The sequence below is a fragment of the Rhamphochromis sp. 'chilingali' genome (assembly GCF_963969265.1).
Source record: "Rhamphochromis sp. 'chilingali' genome assembly, chromosome: 3".
Taxonomy (NCBI): Eukaryota; Metazoa; Chordata; class Actinopteri; order Cichliformes; family Cichlidae; genus Rhamphochromis; species Rhamphochromis sp. 'chilingali'.
In genome coordinates this window covers 11,131,353-11,151,012 of record NC_137931.1, presented here as the reverse complement: position 1 = coordinate 11,151,012, position 19,660 = coordinate 11,131,353, and the positions used below count along the sequence as shown (strand labels likewise).

Here is a 19,660-nt window from a genome sequence, read left to right as displayed (position 1 = left end):
AGGTGGTTGGTGCCTGTCGTGGTGGTAATCCCCGAACCAGGAGTTCGGAGAGGCCATGGAAAAAGACTTTTGGACTGCCTCGAAGAGATTCTGGCAAACCGTCAGGCATCTCAGGAGGGGAAAGCGGTGATCTAACTGCACTGTGTATAGTGCTGGTGGAGCGCTGTTGACGTTGACTGAAAACATTGTCAGGCGGTGGAAGGAATACTTCGAGGACCTCCTAAATCCCACTGACACGTCTTCCGAGGAGGAAGCAGAGTCTGGGGATGAGGGGAATGATCCGCCAATTTCAGGGGCGAGGTCACTGAGGCAGTAAAACAACTCCCTGGTGGCAGAGCCCCTGGTGTTGATGAGGTCCGCCCCGAGTTCCTGAAGGCTCTGAACGTTGTAGGGCTGTCCTGGTTGACACGCCTCTACAATGTTGCGTGGAGATCAGGGGCAGTACCCCTGGACTGGCAAACCGGGGTGGTGGTCCCCATCTTTAAGAAGGGAGACCGGAGGGTGTGTTCCAACTACACACTCCTCAGCCTCCCTGGGAAAGTCTATGCCAGGGTGCTGGAAAGGAGAGCTCGTCCGCTAGTCGAACCTCGGATACAGGAGGAACAATGCGGTTTTCGTCCTGGTCGCGGAACACTGGACCAGCTCTTTATCCTCTCGAGGATACTTGAGGGTGCATGGGAGTTTGCCCAACTAGTCTACATGTGTTTTGTGGACTTGGAGAAGGCATTCGACCGTGTCCCTCGGGGTGTCCTGTGGGAGGTTTTGCGGGAGTATGGGGTGTCTCGCCCATTGCTACGGGCCATTCGATTCCTATACAACCGTTGCAAGAGATTGGTTCGCATTGCCGGCAATAAGTCGGACTGGTTCCCGGTGGGTGATGGGCTCCGCCAGGGCTGCCCTTTGTCACCGGTTCTGTTCATAATTTTTGTGGATTTCTAGGCGCAGCCAAGTGGCGGAGGGCTTTCGCTTTGGTGGCCTCAGAATCTCATCTCTGCTTTTTGCGGATGATGTGGTTCTGTTGGCTTGATCGGGTGGGGGCCTCCAGCTCGCACTGGAACAGTTCACAGCCGAGTGTGAAGCAGCGGGAATGAGGATCAGCACCTCCAAATCTGAGGCCATGGTTCTCAGCCAGAAAAGGGTGGAGTGCCCAATCCGGGTCGGGGATGAGTTCCTGCACCAAGTGGAGGGGTTCATGTATCTCGGGGTCTTGTTCGCGAGTGATGGGAGAAGGGAGCTGGAGATCGACAGACGGATTGGGGCTGCAGCTGCAGTAATGCGGACGCTGCACCGGTCCGTCGTGGTGAAGAGGGAGCTGAGTGTAAAAGCGAAGCTCTCGATCTACGTCCCTACCCTCACCTATGGCCACGAGCTGTGGGTAGTGACCGAAAGAACGAGATCGCGGATACAAGCGGCAGAAATGAGCTTACTCCGAAGGGTGGCTGGCCTCTCCCTTAGAGATCGGGTGAGAGGTTCGGCCATCCGGGAGGGGCTTAGAGTAGAGCCGCTGCTGCTCCACATCGAAAGGAGCCAGCTGAGGTGGTTCGGGCATCTGACAAGGATGCCTCCTGGGCGCCTCCTAGGTGAGGTGTTCCGGGCATGTCCCACCGGGAGGAGGCCCCGGGGCAGACCCAGGACACGCTGGAAAGATTATATCTCTCTTCTGGCCTGGGAATGCCTTGGTGTTCCCCCGGATAAGCTGGAGGAGGTGGCTGGGGAGAGGCGCCCAGGAGGTGGCTCTGCTTAGGCTGCTGCCCCCGCGACCCGGCCTCGGATAAAGCGGATGAAGATGGATGGATGGATGGATGGATGGATATATATATAATATTCTGCTCACGTTCTGTAACTTCTGTTCCCAGAGGAACCCATCCGAGGGATTAATAAAGTTTTATCTTATCTTATCTTAACCACAGATGTGAAAACTGTCAGAAAGAAATATTAAACTAAATATGCTGTGATGAACTATGTAGGCTTTGTAAAGAAAAAAAATTAAATGTCATCCACTGAATCACCCTAGTAATGAACAAAAGGATGCACATTAAAAGCAATAAGAGGCTGTCTCATTTTCTTGAGTGGCTCTAAAAAATATTCAAGTGAGTGACAGTAAGATGCAGACAGTTAACGCTAATATATATAAAAAAGGAAAACATAAGCAGAAGTTGTGACATCGGGATGAATCTTTATTTTCTATGTAATGTAATCAAAGATTCAATCATTACAAAATGGTAATCTCTTTTTATCCACCAGGTGACTGGTTACCTTTTTAGGGTTAGTCACTTCTACCCTTTTATATACAGAATTTTTCCTTTATTTGTTTGCATAAATGTAAAGTAAAAAAAAACTTCATTTGAAAGATCAGTACTAGTTAGCGTGTGCCAAAAATACAACCTAATCCTTAACCTTACCACTGAGTGCCACTCAATGATTTCATATAAAATAATCATAAATAATAATAATACAAAATAAACACAACAACACGGTTTGCTGTCAACCACAAAAAATAATAAATAAATAAACAGTCTTTATTTATATTTCTTAGACTAACAAAACAGTTTAATTTAATGATAGATCTGTGCCTTGTTTGTGTTGTCATAGTGGTGACAGTATTGACCGTGAAAACCGATTTATGATTTTATTTTATGTACTATAAGACTGTTTCAAGTTGCAGCACTGAAATAAGTTTATTTTAAGTTTATCTAATGTTAAAGTACCATTCATTAAATTGTGCAAATATAACAGGAAATGCGATATATAAGGCAGAAACAGTTTGCATAATTCTAATGTGCTTCTGTTATATAGTAGAGTGGCCACCTTAATTCTTCATCATAGGCTGAACTCTCATAAGTAAGCTTTCTCCTAAGGACCTTAAGTAGCTTAAATTGTAGTCTGGGCTCTGGGGAGGCCAATCCATGACCGATAGTGTTCCATTGTCTGTTTTTCTATCTAACAATGCTTTTACTGCTTTGGCTGTGTGTTTGGGATCACTGTCATGCTGAAAATTGAGGAAATGAAGATGCTTTCCCAGTGGTATTGTATGGTGGATCAAACTCTGATGGTGCTTATATGTTCATAATTGTATTTGTTTGGGGGCTGCAATACAGTCAGTGAAATTCAGCCCCCAACCAACACTGCATCCTGTTTTACAGATGGCTTTAGACACACACTGTTGTACCTCTCTCCTGTATAGATATTGATCATTGCTTGAACCAAACTTTTCATGGCTTGAATCAGCACTCTGCTGGTTTTGACTCCAGTTCTTGTGTAATGTGTCATACCTCAGCTTTTTCTCCCCGTTTCCCTACCTTAAGAATGGCTTCTTGACAGCCACCCTTCCAGCCAGACCATTTCAGACGAGGCTTTAGTGAACAGTAGATGGATCATCTGTTCAAGGACACATTGCACACTTTGCTGAGACATGTCAGCTTTTTTGTTAATATCTTGTGTTGGTGCAAAAATGCAATTTTATGCCTGTCAAACTGTGTTGTCTTCATCATTTCTCATAGACTCAACTAAAGAAATGGTAACAAATTGTGTGTTTATAACCGCTAGCAACAAAGTGCCTAAAGATACAGTTTAAAACTGGTTCTTTGCTAAGTTGTCTGTTATGTGTTGACATTCCTTCAGTTAGGTGCCTTATTTATATTCAAATGATTGATAGGTCAGTATTTAGTTGCTTAGAAAATCTGTCCAGCTTAAAAGCATATTACATTGTGAATCCATTACACCTTTTTTAGAGAACTTCTCCCTCACGCTCTAGGTATGCCATCCGGCAGGAGCAGGAGTACCTGCGCAACCTCATGGGCTCGAGGTGCTGTCTCATGCAACTAATAGGGACAAGGACTGTAACAAAACCAAAACTAGAAAAAAATCAGTCAGAGGGGAATAAGGAGAGAGCAATGGTATGTAATCACCACCTGTTAAAAGCATTCCCCTTTTGTTGCTGTCTTGTTGCTGCTCTCATTTGCACCAATCGCTTATATTTCCTAACTGAACAGGTTGATATCCCTGATGTTTAACTGACTTGGTATTATACAATGATGACCAAATGTTCTCTAATTCTTTCTTAGCAGTGTGCTATATTCTATGCACAACCTTCTGTTGCTTTTGTCTTATCCTATCCTTTTGCATTGTCTTCCCATCCAGAGGAGGAGCCAGACATTTGAAACACCCGGGGCTTAGCCCTAAAGGGTAGTATGCATGTGGGATTTTTTTTTTTTTTGAGGGGGGGGGGGGACTTAACCAAGACATAACCACAATCAGAACTAGATGATAGTAGCACTAAAAATCATCATAGACCTGCACTACACTTATTTATTTAATTCTACCAAAGTACAATATTTAGATTGAGAAAAGTTTATATAATTATTTAGCCTTGTTGTGCAAACAAGCCTGCAGAACTTAATAAATATAGAATTTGAAAAATAGCAAACCTAAAAAGAAACACTAGGTACGAGATACATGAGTACCTAGTGTTTCTTTTAATAAATATAGAATTTGAAAAATTCTATATTTATTAAAAGAAACACTAGGTACGAGATACATGTGATACATGAGTACCTATGATACGGTGATACTTTTAGTAAGCAACCATTTGACTAACATGTGTGTCTCACCTGCTCTTGTTCATCTCTGTTCTGTCCTCATTCTCCATCTCAATCTCTGCTCCTCTCTCTCTCTCTTTGTGCTGACAATCATCAAATATACAGTTGAAACCAGATATTTACTCTTCAGATAAAAACACTTTTTTAATTGTAACATCAAATCAGACTAAATGTTTATTTCTTTAGATTTGATAAATATAAAAACATATTTGTTAACTTTAAGAGTAAAGAGAGAAACTGTCTGTGTTTTTTAATTGCAAATGGCACCAAATTGTATTCAAACTTGAGCCACACTTATGGAGCTCCACAGTTCTTTTCCTGGTGTTTTGGTTGACATCTCTTGATGTTCCCATGTCACAGAAACAGGCTCTGTGTTTTGCCTTATATGCATCCACAGCTGTGCCACCAGTTTACTCACATGGACTCTACTAACCTATCAGAAGCTTCTTCAGCTCAGAATGGAATCGTCTGGAGTTTTCTTATTAATTAACAATAAACTTAGTGTGTATGTACTCCTAAATTTAATGAAAGTGATAAAAAACAGAAAGCTCTGTCTCTCTTTATTCTGACATTTAACTAATTCAAAATATATTTCAATATTTATCTAAAACAAAAGTTTACTCTAAATTGATGTTGTACAGTAAAAATGTTTTATGTTTTCTCCCTAAAGTGTAAATATCTGGTTACAAATGTGAATATCCTGCTGTGTACTGAAATCCCTCTTGTTTTGCATAGAAATATACTGAACAACATACAAAGCATAATATATAAAATAACATTTACCTGAGTTTTTTCTTTGAAAGAAGCCTCTAATGTCCATTCTTATATTTCAGTACATAACTGAAACCGAATTAGTCGGGGAGGGTAAGAACTGAAAATATGAAATAAACACACGTAAGCTAAGACTCTCTAAAAAATAGCATTTGTTCGGCTTTTCATTTCGCCATTTGTTGATTCACTTGAAGAGCAAGTAACGTAATATTGGTCAAGTGATCAGTTTCATATCAATCTTTCGTGATTCACCGTCATATTTACATTATTTATACGGTACGAATGATTTGCTTTGGTACCTGGTCAAACTTAAGCTCTCCTTAGTATGGCTGGCTCCGTCTCTCCAACAGCGCACTCACGGGCAGCAGCTCCCCCCGCCCCCTCGCTCAGTCGCTTAGTGCCTGAGCTCGGATCATACCAATATCGGGGGGGGGGGGATTCACGCACAGTCGTAAATTCCCACAGTGTGCACTATGTGCTTCGAATATTGTGTGTACTTTTTGTTTTATACAGTTGTCAGCCAGGCATCTAACTATGAAAAAATTACACTCCAAAATACCCCGGGCTTCTGACAAAACAACCCGGGCTTAAGCCCCGTAAGCCACCCCCACGCTCCGCCCCTGTTCCCATCATCTATTGGTCTTATCTGATATAGTAAAGCCAGCTGAGGCCAAAGGGTCAATCATTTATTCCTGTCACTGAGGTTAAAGAGAGCTAACCCAGACAACAGCTGGTCAGGCTGAGTGGAAATTGACTTAACAGATGAACTAACATTTGACTTTTGGAATGGTTGGCCTGGCTTGGCATTTAGTGACATTTGCCTTGTCACACAGATGCATTCATAGGGCTGGAAGAGGAAAAAAATGAATAAAACAAAAACAGGGGTGGACGAGTTTAATTATGTACTGACCACTCTTATGGGACCTATTAGCTAGCTGATCTCCAGACAGCAGAGTGGACAGTGAAAGATGTTGAATTAAGTCCTGACATGTCACTTACTTCTCAATTTCTCTTTCACATAGGCTGCGCCGTTTAATGAAGCTGTAATGGAAACAAAATGTAAATGCACAGTATGCTCTTCGCTGAGTTTTCTCCAGAGAAATCATGTAACAGCACAGCCCAGAAGACTGTGAAGGAGTCATTGACCTCAGCTTCAACACCGTATTTAAACTGCACTTTGTTCTCCATTGATGGACGTGTTTGCGTGATGTTGATCACTTCTGTCATTAAAGTTCACCAATCCTTTTTTCATGTTAGCACACATGAAATGACCTATTTGTGAAAAGGTGAAAGGTGTCAACGTTACTGATCTGATTGAGTCTGACTCCGTCATTCCTTATTTCCAGCAGCAAAGCTGCTATGTGCTGCGAGGTACCTGCCAGTTATTAAAGGGAGAGAAAAAACATTAGCAGCTAGCAAATAGCAGTGTAATGCAGCATAACTTTTAGCTGCTTAAAGGCCAGAATTGGTGATACCTAATTAGGTATGGGATGAAAGTAAAGACAAGAACTTCTTTTATTTCAGTTTTTTGAATCAGGTAACTAAAAAAAAATACAGCTCCAAACCAATGCTAAATCTTCTCTGTGTGGTGGATATGACAATTGATGATGACTTGCTAACCCAGCAAGCCATAAAAATATCCATGTACTTCTTCACTCCTTCAAATGACAGTTAACAATCATTTTTGTCTCCTTCTCAAAATACCACATTCCTCTAAACAGGAATCGGAGATGATGATTGAATTACGAATGTCTACTCTGCTATGATATAGCATTTTCAAAGTCGAAATGTCTATTGCATAGTATTGCATAAGTTTCAGCTATATACAGCTATAGCTTGACTGCAGGTACCCAATCCTATTTTTGTGTCTTTAAAATATATAAAGACTGAGCAACATTCTGATGAGATGTCTGGTTTTGGATTCAAGGTTTTACTATGAGCAAGGCTGATTCTCAAGATTGATTTTTTTTTTCCTCTAAGAGAATCTGAAAATCGGACTAAGCTAAAAAAAAACAAAAAAAGAAAAACACTTGAAATGAGTCTATGTAAAAAACAAAACAAACCCCCCCCCCCCCCCCCCCCCCAAATCTCATCCTAATTGATAATAATAACACTAAATTAAATTGGCTGAAAATGTGAATGTGTGAACATTAAAGGTCTTCACTAGATTATGATCCAGACTTGCATTCACTCGCATTCTCAGCTCTTCGTACCTCTAATCAATAATTCCCTGTCTAGCTTTGAGTTGGGGAGATGTTCCAGGTTGCATTTTTTTTCTCATCTGACCTTTAGAGCAGCAGGCATCATGCTTGAGAAAATACTCTGCAAATCAATGAAGACAGGATTTTTTTTATTAACCCTTTGCTCAGCAGCGGACCCTATACATCTGTCCATTGCCATACCTCGCAGTGCACATTTAATAAAACTGAGACTTATCTTATATTCTGCAAACCAAGCTGCAATTTCAGAGACAACTATAGTCACATTCTTAGGCAGGAAGAGATACAACACTTTAATCAAGCAAAAAAATTTTTAAAATAAACTAATCATGAATAATAAAGCCATCATTTCAATTACCACATCTTACCAGAATTGTAAAAGCTTTGCAATCCCCCTATACGCCAGGTTTGTTGTGACCTGGGAAGTTACATTAAGACATAAAAGGAAAAGAATGCTATAAATTCTGTTTTATTTTATCAGAAAGCCTTGTGCATTTCAGACGACTACAATAAATTTAAGCTATCACATAAAAGAAAACATGCACGTACACATCACAGTATGTCAGGTGATTCCCCCACCTATTCACTCTTGTGGACGCACTCATTTCACGTCTCAATTATGACTTTATCTCCGGCTGGCAGAGGTTGTAATGTCACTCTGGTATGCACAGATCCATTGCAAGAGAACAAATTAGGCCTGACAAGAGCACAGAGAGCATGCCTGAATAAAGCATCTTTATTCCAGACTGGGCGTAATATCAGTGGGGGATAAATATACTTCCATGTGTGTCACAGTGTGCTTTCTCTAAATGATGAACACTTTTGAGATCTGTTTCAGGTTCAATTTCAAATGAATTATGATTGTGAATAGACTTCTGTGTGTTTTAAAAAGCTCCCATTTTCTAGTCCCACTGGGAAATGTAAGGAATAGGCTTCATGCTTTTGAGTCTGTGAGACATTTCAGTGCATCACATTAATCCAGTGTGAGCACTTCTGCGGTGGTCATCCATCATAACCTCCTTTTATCAATATTAAAACATATGTCACACAAACGTTATTACGGCCCATTTAATCCAGTTTAATAGAATCCAGACTGCTCGTTTTTTAGGCTGGGGTAGCACAATGCAAACACAACAAAGGAGCATTATAAGCATTATTCTTGCCATCCTCACTCAGCTCTGTTTCGAAAAAATATAGATTTAGAATTATTGATATCGCTCCATTTCGTTTGATCTTGATAGACAATAAAATATAAGTGTTTTGTGTATATTTCCCCAGTGCCCATTTTGAAAAGGATTCCGCAGTACGTGCTTGTTAAGTCTGATGTTGTTAGTCATTATTAGTTTTACTGCCCTTTCATTTCCCATGACTAAACAAGCAAAGAGGCACCAATGATGGTTAAAAATATCCAAATTCTTTCAACTACAATAAAATGATCACTGTAGCCACTCTTGAAGAAGTTTCAGCAAAGTATAACGTGCAGGAGTGCTCACTTTGTATACAAAGTTTGTAAGATGGAGGCAGATCATTTGTCATAGAAGATGCTATAACTGCCAAGCTAGTGCATGGTAGTATTACCATTAACCGTTATTCACAAATAAAATTAGCAAATACAAAATGTGGTGTTATACAGCAATAGTGCTTAATTAACGCCCTAGCAGGACTGAATCGAACAACATTTGTGATGGAAGTCCAACTGTACATTGCATTCTACACATCACCAGTGACATGCCTCTCCAGGCCATCACTGACCCACTGCTGAATGCTGGATGAAGTTGCAGGCAGTATACCGTTCACCACAGCATGTCCACATGCTTTCATGTCCATCACATGTCCTCGGTGTGAGCCTGCTCTTGTCTGTGAAAAGAACAGTGGTCTGAGATGCACAGTGTCCCACACAAGGACACTGGACCGTCATGGTATCTACACGAAGAATGTTTCTGACTGTTTTGTCACAGAAGTGCACATGAGTAGTCCTCTGAATGTTTTGTAGGGCTCTGGCAGTGTTCGTCCTGTTCTTCCTCACATAAAAGAGTACATACTAGCCCTGCTGCTGGGTTGATGACTTTCTACTGCCTTGGTCACAGTCTCCTGTGATCTCCTCCAGGAGACTGTGCATGGAAGATGCAGCAAGCCTTCTTGAGACTGCACGTAGGGATGTGACATTCTGGACTACATGTGCAATTTGACCGAATTGCAAGGAGTATCTCATGTCACCAGTATTGACAAAAAAAGTAATATAACTTTTTCTTTGCATTTTAGCCATTTCTCCTCACATTTGTCGCGCAAAAAATCAAAGATATACAAGTTTACATACTTTTCTGATTGCCCAACATTTCTTTACAGTTACAGTTGTGAACTGGTGCTTTGGTATCCTCTTGGCAGACCTTAAGACCAGTTTTTGGATTATCATGTGGATGGAGATAAACAGATTTTAAAAATGCCCGTGTACGTGTAGATGCAGCTTAAGTAAGTAAAATGTATTTATATAGCGCTTTTTGCAGATAAAAATCACAAAGTGCTTTACAACAAAGAAAATTAAAAATGAAAAGAATGGAAATACAACAAAAAACAATGTAAAACAGTAAAATACAACATAAAAACAACAAATTAATTAAAAGCTTGCCTATATAAAAAATGTCTTCAGCTGCTTTTTAAAAGAATCAGTGGAGTCTAAATAGCGTAAAACCAGTGGGAGAGAATTCCACAACCTTGGTGCCACTACCTGAAAGGCCCGATCACCACGAGTTTTAAATCGAGTGCGTGGGGCCACCAACAGTCTCTGACCTGATGACCTTAGAGCTCGGGAAGAGGAATGCAGTTTCAGCAGGTCAGATATGTACTGGGGAGCTTTACCATGTAGGGCCCTAAAGGTTAAAGGTAAAATTTTAAAATAAAACCTAAAACTTACAGGCAACCAGTGAAGGGAGGCCAAAACTGGAGTGATATGAGATCTTCTCTTGGTGCCTGTTAAGAGTCTTGCTGCAGCATTCTGCACAGTTTGAGACGATTTAAAGCTGATTTGTTAAAACAAGTAAAAATACCATTACAGTAGTCTAAACGTGAAGAAATAAACGCATGAATAATCATCTCAATTTCAGGCTTTGACACCATTAGTCTGAGTTTTGAAATATTTCTTAAATGATAAAAACAGTTCTGGACCACCTGTTTGGAATGTTGCTAAAGCGACATCGAGCTGTCAAATATGACACCGAGGTTTCTGAGGCTCGATTTTATATAAGGGTCTAAGAAGCTGACATGCTGCCTAATTTCTGGAATCATATGGTCAGGAGCAATAATTAAAGTTTCTGTTAAATCAGAGTTTAACTGGAAGAAGTTGCCGTTTAACCATTGCTTAATTTCTGTCAGGCAATTACTTAAACTAAACAATTTATAAAATCAGAGACTTTAAAAGAACAGTATAACTGAATGTCATCGGAATAGATATCATTTTAGCGCCTAATAATTTGGCCTAAGGGGAATATATAGAGTAAAAAGAGAATTGGACCCAAGACAGATGCCTGAGGTACCCCACAAGATAGAACTCTTGATTTGGACATCACTTGATTCATACAAAGTTATTTAATAATAATAATAAATGATTGGATTTATATAGCGCTTTTCAAGGCACCCAAAGCGCTTTACAATGCCACTATTCATTCACTCTCACACACTGGTGGAGGCAAGCTACGGTTGTAGCCACAGCTGCCCTGAGGCAGACTGACAGAAGCGAGGCTGCCATATCGCGCCATCGGCCCCTCTGGCCAACACCAGTAGGCAAGGAGGGTAAAGTGTCTTGCCCAGGGACACAACGACCAGGACAGAGAGCCCAGGGATCGAACCGGCGACCTTCCGGTTACAGATGCGGTTCCCAACCCCCTGAGCCACGGTCGCCCATTTCATTTCAGATAAATATGACATGAACCATTTTTAAAACAACACCAGTAATCCCAAATAAGCCTGTTTACAATGATACTGTGATCCACAATATCAAAAGCAGAGCTGAGATCCAACAGAACCAGAACTGTGTATTCTCCGGAGTCTGCGGCCATCAGGATGTCACTAGACACTCTAAGGTAAGCCATTTCCGTAGAGTGCAATTTGCGAAATTCAGACTGGAAAATGTCCATGATATTTTTCTCCAGGAAACAGTTCAGTTGTTCTGCTACAGTTTTTTCCAAAATCTTTGATACAAAAGGCACTAACTGTTTGAAGGGGATGGGTCCAAATGAAGTTTCTTTAATATCGGCTTAACAACAGCTTGTTTAAAGAAGCTGGGAACTGAACCAGAACAAAGAGAAATATTTATCATTTCCACAATACAGGGGCCAATAGAGTCAAACACATTCATGAAAAAAAAGGCAGGAAGGACATCAAGGGGGCTTGAAGTTGGTTTCATATGACCAAGCAAAGCCCTGATGTCCTGTAATGTAACTGGAGTAAAGGAAGACCAAGTATCAGAGGTGAGTAAATTGTAAGCTTGATACTGAGAAGATGATGGAGAGATATTTGACCTAATGGCAGTGACCTTATTTGTGAAATAATTCAAAAACTCATTACATTCAGATGTTGAGTAAACGGGTGCATGAGGAGCATCAGGAGAAACAATAGTCTTAATTTTATTAAACAAGAATTTAGGATTTTTCTTTTTTGACGCTATAAGGTGTGCAAAATACTCTGTTCTGGCATTTTTCCCCATGCCATTTAGTATGAAAATGGATTCTTTAAGATGTAATCTGTGAACCTCGAGCTTGGAAGTCTTCCACAAACGTTCTAGCTTGCAACAGTATCTCCTAAAATTACGAATGTTTTAATTTATCCAAGGAGGAGATTTCAAACATAGGGCAGTACTTTTAGAGTGTGAGCCCATAAAGACTTCCCTAAACCTGCTGGTCTGGAAGTCCAGCAGTTCATCTAAACAAAAGGCACTTAGACTAAAACACATATAGCTATGTTTATCCTACCATAAAACAATAAGAGAAGGTACGACCTCTCCCATGCTCCCAGGATGTGGGTGTGAATGCCAGAACACTCTGGAATGCACACAAAGTCTTTGCAGACTCAAACCTCTACCAAAATGACATTGATTATAAACTCTAAGCATATATGAGTAGATATTTCTAAGCATAAATGACAATCAACAATATAAACCTGACATTTCTGCCCGTTTGACATTTATGCTAGAAAAGTTCCCAGTTATGATCACCTCATGTCTGACAGTTTCAATGCAAACATTTTTATACTCAGCAAATGTCAATCACCCTAAATTACTGTAAACGTACACAGTTTGACTAATGTATTAGCAGTTATCCTATTCCTCATTGATCTCATCCAATGGTAAACTGCATCCAGCAAGTGAACAAATGAATTGTTAACCGTCAAAATAAAAAATTTACATTTTCAAAAACATCCCAGCTTGGTGGTGCTCCTCCTCTAGACATGTAAATCACACCTGTCTCTACAGAGTAGTTTAAGTTCTGCAGGGCGTCATAAATGTCTCTTCCAGTTGTTTCCATCACTGTACATAGGACCAGAGTCCAAATGTACATAGAATAGAAATTCAAACATACCAGGTGGTTTTGTTGTTTGTCAACATGGGTCTCAGCTATCTTCAAAGCTGCAGGCCTGTCAGCACTCCTGTTTTATGGCCTCTATCTACCCCCATCACCTCACTTCAGGCCTCTGTCCTGCGAGGGATATTTATGACTCCTCTACTGTCCATCCTCTGCAGAAAAAACCCTCTGTGGAAAGGGTGTTGGATCCAGTTGTCTTACTGCTGTTATGATCCCAGCAGTCTTCAGAGTGTCATTGTATGTATAGTACAGTGACACAGCATTAGGTGAAGTTCATAGGAAACCACCTTAGCTTCTGGTTCCTGTGCTTTTCACAGAATCATGATGCCATCCTTGGGCTCCCTCTGCGCCGTCGATGGAGCGTGGCACGCTCCCCTCATCCTTCAGGTGCCCGTCTGTTGTCCACAATCTCCTCTGTTGGCCTCTGGAAAGCCCCCTTGGCACAGATCTCATTCCAACGCAGCTTCATGGTTATTGTTGTGGCAATCTGATCTCATGATGGGCCCCAAACAGCTCGACTTTTGACCTCAACCACTGCCTGGGCTGTCAGTTATGCCTGGAATGGTTCTTGTTTCTCACTGGGCCTCTGAAGATTTCTCAGGAGATTCCTTTCAGCAATACTCTGACTGCTGCACCTGTATTTCCTTGCTAGGAGGAAAAACTTCTATTTGGAAAGCATGTCAATAATCATCAAACCATATTTGTCTTTAGTTCAGTGAACTTCACTTATAGGCCATCAAAGCCTCATCTGAACCTCTCTCAACTTACTCGGCGTTGCTTAGCATGTAATATTAGACTCGAATCCCGCCAATCTTCATTCATCGAGGAGAGAAAACAGACAGCTAATCCGCCGGCCCGATGACAAATTCTCACGTCTCGGGACTTTACTACAGGAACTTCCTGGCTGATGTCAGTCTTTCAACATGTCTCTTCTCCCCTTGGCGAATCCAGGGATCCAGCGTTGAAGGACCAATTAATGATAGGTTTGTAGCATAAACCTATTCGCTGGAACGTTCAAGACAATTTACTACACAGCAAAAAGCAAGACACAAATAGGCAAAGTTCTTTGTGTTACTCATGCATGAGGGAGACCTGCCTGGAACCAAGTGTCGTTCCACCCACTTGACCTCCATCAGACTCTCAGCCAGGTTCCCCATAGCACTCCTTTTATTGTGGTTACATGAATATGCATAGGTTCATTAACATATAACGTTTCATATAGGTATATATGTGTGTGTGTGTGTGGGGGGGGGGGGGGAGGGGGGGGGGGGTTCAGAGGGTTCAGAGTGTGACCTAATCCTAACCCTAAGCATATATGAGTAGATATTTCTAAGCATAAATGACAATCAACAATATAAACCTGACAGCGTGGATTATATTCAGTTGAAGGAAATCTTCTTTGCTGCCATGTCTCGGTTAAACACCTTAAGTTTAGGGATTCCTCCATGAAGAGATTTAAAATAAATGATTTGTTTGTAATTGAGCGACCGTTAAGCAGGGCAAACCGTATTGATGACGTTTGGTTGGTGCACTCAACATCTGACTGCAATGGTACTTGAATTAAGCACCTGTGCATACCTGTACACTGCGCCGGGCGGTGACTCCGAAGCTAGTCGATGCTAGTATCCATGATGGTACATCGCTACTGCAGGTAAAACGGCGGACAGATGAAGGACATAGGGTAAGCATGCTGCAATTTAGCCGTGGATCCCGGGCTGCAGACTGAAGGGTAGCGTCCCTACCAGATGGCAATAGATGAACTGGTCGCAGGCACCGGGAATCTCCCTACAGCCAAGAACCTAACCTTCGGTACCTTCTCAGTCTCACCTGAACACTGGCCCTGGTTCCCCTTTTCTTTTTCTTCTGATTGTCCCACCAGTATGTACAGTGGCGTGCACTCAGGTGCGGAGCACACAAAAGGGGGAGGAAACATTCTCCTGTAACTGTTCCAGCTGTCAAAGTAGCTTTCCATTGAATCTTTAATGTGAAACAGCGTGCCCCGATCGTAAATTCTAGCAGCAACTGATCTGAACTGTGATACCGGGTTTTGTGTATCCCTGGAAACAACCATTTTCTATTACATTTTAGATTTTTCTTATTATTTTGATTCTTATTTCTGAGTCTTTCTTTGAGAAGGACCCTAGAGTGCAGTCTTGAATACGTCCTCTTATGTGGACAAGCATACCAAGGATTGTAATCCGCTACACAGTAATGTTCAAGTGTTCCCTTAAAAAAATTTTTTTGCAGTGTATGTAAATGCTTCATAGCACTCTACTAGACTGCAAAACTGAAACGATTACTATTAGGCAACATTTCTAATGAATGCATCACTGAAACGCTGCTTTGTTTGTTTCTCACTCTGGTTATACTTTTCATTCAATCAGCTATCACTTTTAGGAGAGCTTAAGTTAAGCTTTATTTCTGTATGTATTTTGTATTTATTTTGGGGAACTTTTGTCTTATTTATACCTGAAAATTGTTTCCTTACAAGATATTCAATTTAATTCCATTTAATTTGTACAGCATCAAAATCACAACAACAGTCGCCTCAAGGCACTTTATATTATAAAGTAGGTCCTATAATAATACAGAGAAAACCCGACAACCATATGACCACCTATGAGCAAGCACTTTGGCGACAGGGGGAAGCAGAAACTCCCTTTTAACAGGAAGAAACCTGCGGCAGAACCAGGCTCAGGGAGGGGTGGCCATCTGCTGTGCCGGGTTGGGTGAGAGAAGGAAGAGAGCCAGAGATCAATAACAAATATGATTCAATGCAGAGAGGTCTATTATCGTATGCTTCAATAGGTGTGTCATGGGACCGAGTGGTCTGTACCGAAACTGTTAAACCGCCTGCTGTCTCTGTTCTGGGTTTCTGTGCCTGAGGCCAATGTTTTATTGGTTAAACTTAGACTTTGGAAAAGTATCCATCCATCCATTTTCATCCGCTTATCCGGGGCCGGGTCGCGGGGGCAGGAGCCCAAGCAGAGAAGCCCAGACCTCCCTTTCCCCAGCCACCTCCTCCAGCTTATCCAGGGGAACACCAAGACATTCCCAGGCCAGAAGAGAGATATAATCTCTCCAGCGGGTCCTGTGTCTGCCCCGGGGCCTCCTCCCGGTGGGAAATGCCCGGAAAACCTCACCCAGGAGGCGCACAGGGGGCATCCTTGTCAGATGCCCAAACCACCTCAACTGGCTCCTTTTGATGTGGAGGAGCAGCGGCTCTACTCTGAGCCCCTCCCAAATGGCCGAACTCCTCACCCTATCTCTAAGGGAGAGGCCAGCCACCCTTCGGAGGAAGCCCATTTCCACCACTTGGATTCGCGATCTCATTCGGTGAGGGTAGGGGCGTAGATCAACCGGTAAATTGAGAGCTTCACTTTTACACTCAGCTCTCTCTTCACCACAACAGACCAGTACAGTGTTTGCATCACTGCAGCCGCTGCATCAATCTGTCTGTCGATCTCCGGCTCCCTTCTCCCATCACTTGTGAACAAGACTCCGAGATACTCCCTGACCCGGAATGGGCACTCCACCCTTTTCCAGCTGAGGACCATGGCCTCAGATTTGGACAATGTTGGGCAAGTTACTTTGAACAAGTAATTAATTATAGTTACTAGTTACTTCTTCAAAAAAGTAACTGAGTTAGTAACTGAGTTACAAGATACTAAAAGCAATTAATTACTTGAAAAGTAACTATTGCGTTACTTAAAAAAAAATAAATCTTTAACCCTCTGGGGTCCACGGTATAATTGGCCATTTTCAACTACTTTAGATTTTACCTCAACATTACACCTTTAAAAACTATTTAGTTTGCCTTGTTTGGTGTCATTCTTTTCAGCACAACCTCGCGTGTCTAAATGTACAGATATGTTTTCATTTTGACATACTGTATTAACACAATTGATCTAAAATCAGACAAAAAACATAAAATCCGAGTAGAAAAGGGTATATTTTTACTGTAACAAACACAAACATGTTTAAGTTTTGCAAACAACAAAGTTATTTGCAGCCATTTACCTTTTACCCCTTTTTATAGCCATTTCAAACTGCTTACACAACAATCAGGTGTTCATTTAATAAGATGGCACACAAATCATTTGTGCCACTCAGATAAAAATAATTTCTGTCCACTATAAAGGAGAATATCACGGCCAGTCATGTTAAAGTGGTCATGTGATTGGCTTACAATGGCTACTTTATTCTTTCTCAGTCAAACAGCAGCACTCATGTGATTGTTTTGCCCCCTTAGCAACAGGTATTGTGCCAAAAAGTGATCGTTTGCCAGAAAGTGATAGCCTTCCGCAAGCTGTAGCGCCCAGATTACCTAGATAGACAGCTACTTCCATGCAACTGATATAAGATGCAGTAAGCTGAACACAGCTTCAACCGTCTGTTTGTTGAAAAATAGTAACGCGACCGCACCGCATTTTGTTGTTTGTAACGGTAACGGCGTTCTAACGATAGAAATACTAAATAGTTAGATTGCTCGTTACTGAAAAACGTAATGCCGTTAGTAACACCGTTTCCTGTAATGCAGTTATTCCCATCACTGAATTTGGAGGTGCTGATTCTCATTCCCACCGCTTCATGCTCAGCTGCGAACCGTTCCAAGGCGAGCTGGAGGCCATCACCTGATGAAGCCAACAGGACCACATCATCTGCAAAAAGCAGAGATGAGATCCTGAGACCACCGAAGTGAAAGCCTTACGCCACTTCGCTACGCCTAGAAATTCCTTCCATAAAAATTATGAACAGAATCTGTGACAAAGGGCAGCCCTGGTGGAGCCCATCACTCACCAGGAACAAGTCCGACTTATTGCCGGCTATGCAGACCAAGCTCTTGCAATGGTCGTATAAGGACTGAATGGCCCGTAGCAATGGGCCAGACACCCCATACTCCCGGAGCACCCCCCACAGGACCCCCCCGAGGGACACGGTCGAATGCCTTCTCCAAGTCCACAAAACACATGTAGACTGGTTGGTTAAAATCCCATGCGCCCTCAAGTATCCTCAAGAGGATAAAGAGCTGGTCCAGTGTTCTGCAACCAGGACGAAAACCGCATTGTTCCTCCTGTATCCGAGGTTCGACTAACGGATGTACTCTCCTCTCCAGCACCCTGGCATAGACTTTCCCAGGGAGGCTGAGGAGTGTGATTCCCCTGTAGTTGGAACACACCCTCCGGTCTCCCTTTCTTAAAGATGACCACCACCCCGGTTTGCCAGTCCAGGGGTACTGCCCCTGATCTCCACCCAACATTGCAGAGGCATGTCAACTAAGACAGCCCTACAACATCCAGAGCCTTCAGGGACTTGTCCACCCCAGGGGCTCTGCCACCAGGGAGTTGTTTAACTGCCTCATTGACCTCGCCTCCAGAGATTGGTGGGTCATCCCCTTCATCCCCAGACTGCTTCCGCCACGGAATACGTGCCAGTGGGATTAAGGAGATCCTCGAAGTATTCCTTCCACCGCCTGACAATTTTCTCATTCGAAGTCAGCAGCACTCCACCAGCACTATACACAGTGCAGGTAGAACACCACTTTCCCCTCCTGAGTCGCCTGATGGTTTATCAGAATCTCTTCGAAGCGGTCCGAAAGTCTTTTTCCATGGCCTCTCCGAACTCCTCCCACACCCGAGTTTTTGCTTCCGCCATCGCCCGAGCCGCATTCCCCTTGGCCTGTCGGTATCTATCATCTGCCTCCGGAGTCCCACAGGCTAACCAAGCCCAGTAGGACTCCTTCAGCATGGTGGCTCCCCTCACCTCTGGTGTCCACCATTTGGTTCGAGGATTACCACCACGACAGGCACCAACTACCTTGCGGCCGCAGCTCAGTGCAGTGGCTTTGGCAATCGAGGTGCTGAACATGGTCCATTCAGACTCAATGTCCCCAGTCTCCCTCGGAATGCTGTTGAAGCTCTGCCGGAGGTGTGAGTTGAAGATCTCGCGGACTGGGGCCTCTGCTAGGCGTTCCGAGCACACCCTCACTGTACGTTTGGGCACGCCAGATCTGTCCAGCGTCCTCCATCGCCACCTGATCCAACTGACCACCAGGTGGTGATCCGTTGACAGCTCAGCCCCTCTCTTTATCCGAGTGTCCAAAACATATGGCCTCAGGTCTGGTGATACGATTACAAAATCAATCATTGACCTGTGGCCTAGAGTGTCCTGGTGCCACGTGCACTTATGGACACTCTTATGTTCAAACATGGTGTTTATTATGGCCAAACTGTGGTTTGCACAGAGGTCCAGTAACAAAACACCGCTCAGGTTCAGATCAGAGAATCCGTTCCTCCCCATCACGCCTTTCCAGGTCTCACTGTCGTTGCCCATGTGAGCATTGAAGTCTCCGAGTAGGACAGCAGAATCCGCAGGGGGGGCACCCTCCAGCGCCCCACACAGGGACTCCATGAAGGCTGGGTACTCTGAACTGCCACTCGGCGCATAAGCACAGATGGCAGTCAGGACCCGTTCCCTGACCCGAATGCAAAGGGAACAA

At 42.8% G+C, this 19,660-nt stretch overlaps 1 long non-coding RNA gene across 1 annotated transcript; it reads right to left on the bottom strand.

Annotated features, from left to right (window-relative positions):
• Positions 1-4,325: 4,325 nt before the first annotated feature.
• LOC308394117 lies at positions 4,326-5,657 on the bottom strand. The gene is made up of 3 exons (XR_013971119.1): positions 5,382-5,657; positions 4,555-4,681; positions 4,326-4,463 (listed from the first exon to the last, which is right to left on the bottom strand). It is a non-coding gene; the product is annotated as an uncharacterized lncRNA (long non-coding RNA).
• Between the last annotated feature and the right edge of the window lie 14,003 nt (positions 5,658-19,660).